Below are 3,738 nucleotides of genomic sequence, written 5' to 3'. Positions count from 1 at the left end.
CCACTGCTGGAATATGTAAGTTGAAGGCTCCCACTGCTGGAATATGTAAGTTGAAGGCTTCCACTGCTGGAATATGTAAGTTGAAGGCTTCCACTGCTGGAATATGTAAGTTCAAGGCTTCCACTGCTGGAATATGTAAGTTCAAGGCTTCCACTGCTGGAATATGTAAGTTCAAGGCTTCCACTGGAATGTGTAGGTTCAAGGCTCCCACTGCTGGAATATGTAAGTTCAAGGCTTCCACTGGAATATGTAAGTTCAAGGCTCTCACTGCTGGAATATGTAACTTGAAGGCTCCCACTGCTGGAATATGTACGTTGAAGGCTCCCACTGCTGGAATATGTAAGTTGAAGGCTCCCACTGCTGGAATATGTAAGTTCAAGGCTTCCACTGCTGGAATATGTAAGTTGAAGGCTTCCACTGCTGGAATATGTAAGTTCAAGGATCCACTGCTGGAATATGTAAATTGAAGGCTCCAACTGCTGGAATATGTAAGTTGAAGGCTCCCACTGCTGGAATATGTAAGTTGAAGGCTTCCCCTGCTGGAATATGTACGTTGAAGGCTCCCACTGCTGGGATATGTAAGTTGAAGGCTTCCCCTGCTGGAATATGTACGTTGAAGGCTCCCACTGCTGGGATATGTAAGTTGAAGGCTTCCCCTGCTGGAATATGTACGTTGAAGGCTCCCACTGCTGGGATATGTAAGTTGAAGGCTTCCCCTGCTGGAATATGTACGTTGAAGGCTCCCACTGCTGGGATATGTAAGTTGAAGGCTTCCCCTGCTGGAATATGTACGTTGAAGGCTCCCACTGCTGGGATATGTAAGTTGAAGGCTTCCCCTGCTGGAATATGTACGTTGAAGGCTCCCACTGCTGGGATATGTAAGTTGAAGGCTTCCCCTGCTGGAATATGTACGTTGAAGGCTCCCACTGCTGGGATATGTAAGTTGAAGGCTTCCCCTGCTGGAATATGTACGTTGAAGGCTCCCACTGCTGGGATATGTAAGTTGAAGGCTTCCCCTGCTGGAATATGTACGTTGAAGGCTCCCACTGCTGGGATATGTAAGTTGAAGGCTTCCCCTGCTGGAATATGTACGTTGAAGGCTCCCACTGCTGGGATATGTAAGTTGAAGGCTTCCCCTGCTGGAATATGTACGTTGAAGGCTCCCACTGCTGGGATATGTAAGTTGAAGGCTTCCCCTGCTGGAATATGTACGTTGAAGGCTCCCACTGCTGGGATATGTAAGTTGAAGGCTTCCCCTGCTGGAATATGTACGTTGAAGGCTCCCACTGCTGGGATATGTAAGTTGAAGGCTTCCCCTGCTGGAATATGTACGTTGAAGGCTCCCACTGCTGGGATATGTAAGTTGAAGGCTTCCCCTGCTGGAATATGTACGTTGAAGGCTCCCACTGCTGGGATATGTAAGTTGAAGGCTTCCCCTGCTGGAATATGTACGTTGAAGGCTCCCACTGCTGGGATATGTAAGTTGAAGGCTTCCCCTGCTGGAATATGTACGTTGAAGGCTCCCACTGCTGGGATATGTAAGTTGAAGGCTTCCCCTGCTGGAATATGTACGTTGAAGGCTCCCACTGCTGGGATATGTAAGTTGAAGGCTTCCCCTGCTGGAATATGTACGTTGAAGGCTCCCACTGCTGGGATATGTAAGTTGAAGGCTTCCCCTGCTGGAATATGTACGTTGAAGGCTCCCACTGCTGGGATATGTAAGTTGAAGGCTTCCCCTGCTGGAATATGTACGTTGAAGGCTCCCACTGCTGGGATATGTAAGTTGAAGGCTTCCCCTGCTGGAATATGTACGTTGAAGGCTCCCACTGCTGGGATATGTAAGTTGAAGGCTTCCCCTGCTGGAATATGTACGTTGAAGGCTCCCACTGCTGGGATATGTAAGTTGAAGGCTTCCCCTGCTGGAATATGTAAGTTCAAGGCTTCCACTGCTGGAATATGTAAATTGAAGGCTCCTACTGCTGGAATATGTAAGTTGAAGGCTCCCACTGCTGGAATATGTAAGTTGAAGGCTTCCACTGCTGGAATATGTAAGTTGAAGGCTTCCACTGCTGGAATGTGTAAGTTGAAGGCTCCCACTGCTGGAATATGTAAGCTGAAGGCTTCCACTGCTGGAATGTGTAAGTTGAAGGCTTCCACTGCTGGAATATGTAAGTTGAAGGCTTCCACTGCTGGAATATGTAAGTTGAAGGCTTCCACTGCTGGAATATGTAAGTTCAAGGCTTCCACTGCTGGAATATGTAAGTTCAAGGCTTCCACTGCTGGAATATGTAAGTTCAAGGCTCCCACTGCTGGAATATGTAAGTTCAAGGCTTCCACTGGAATATGTAATTTGAAGGCTCCCACTGCTGGAATATGTAAGTTCAAGGCTCCCACTGCTGGAATATGTAAGTTCAAGGCTTCCACTGCTGGAATATGTGTGTTGAAGGCTTCCACTGCTGGAATGTGTAAATTGAAGGCTTCCACTGCTGGAATATGTAAGTTGAAGGCTCCCACTGCTGGAATATGTAAGTTGAAGGCTCCCACTGCTGGAATATTCAAGTTGAAGTCTTCCACTGCTGGAATATGTAAGTTGAAGGCTCCCACTGCTGGAATATGTAAGTTGAAGGCTCCCACTGCTGGAATATGTAAGTTCAAGGCTTCCACTGCTGGAATATGTAAATTCAAGGCTTCCACTGCTGGAATATGTAAGTTCAAGGCTTCCACTGCTGGAATATGTAAGTTCAAGGCTTCCACTGCTGGAATATGTAAGTTCAAGGCTCCCACTGCTGGAAAAAAATGCTAGTTGCCTGATTGTCAGTCTGATGCTATGGCGTCACTGTTTTATGAGTTGCAGACCCAAAACAAGCATGCAGCAAGTGAAGTTAAAACATATTTAACGTATATATTTGTTGGTGGTTAGTCATTAATTCGCAAAGTATTGAAGCAAAGGACCGGTATGACAACCAGGCAACTAGCATTTTTAGATGGAAGTGAATCACATGACAGGTTGTCAGATTTGCTTTAAATGCAACATTTGACAAGAAATTCCAGTTCAGCTTTGTGTTCTGTCACAAGTTCAGTAAACAAGGTATTTTAAAGTCCAGAGTCTACAAAAACATACTTTATTGAAAAAGAGAGCTTACAGCAAAGAACATTTTTATTAGAACACACAGATAACCAGCCTCAGGGTGTTCCTTGGTTTGTGCCCTAACCGTTCAATATTATTTTTGGCAGTAGATGGTCCAACTCCCAGAATCTGCAATCTTGAGTTTCTGATAATATGAACTAGTGCACACTCGTCTCAGCAAACTGACAGATGAAACATGTTTGATTCATGTCAGTGTTGTGTCATGTACCGTGGAAAAATGTAGTAGAACAGGAAACTGAGACAGCAACATTTTCATTATGCAGATTTCACACATAAACATCATAGTTGCCAACATTTCAAACATTTCCAGGGACACCTCTTTTGCTGTGCATCGCGCAAGCCATTGCAGGAGCAGAATATACTTTAATTAGGGGCAGGACATTCTTTTAAAATCAGCGTGGTTCTACAAGAGGCATATCATTAGCCTATTGCACAATTTAATTTGAAAGTATTTTATATACACAAAGATCTACATTTTAGGGGTACTGCCTAGGCACAATTAACACTTTTAGACGATCCCTATAACAAAGCAAATCTTCATTTTTCGGGTCCATTCACACCACATCCAGATCATCTCCAGACCAGACCAG

The sequence above is a fragment of the Nanorana parkeri genome, unplaced genomic scaffold, assembly GCF_000935625.1.
Source record: "Nanorana parkeri isolate BGI_ZX_2015 unplaced genomic scaffold, ASM93562v1 scaffold271, whole genome shotgun sequence".
NCBI classification, from domain to species: Eukaryota; Metazoa; Chordata; class Amphibia; order Anura; family Dicroglossidae; genus Nanorana; species Nanorana parkeri.
Note: the sequence above shows the minus strand (reverse complement) of the source record.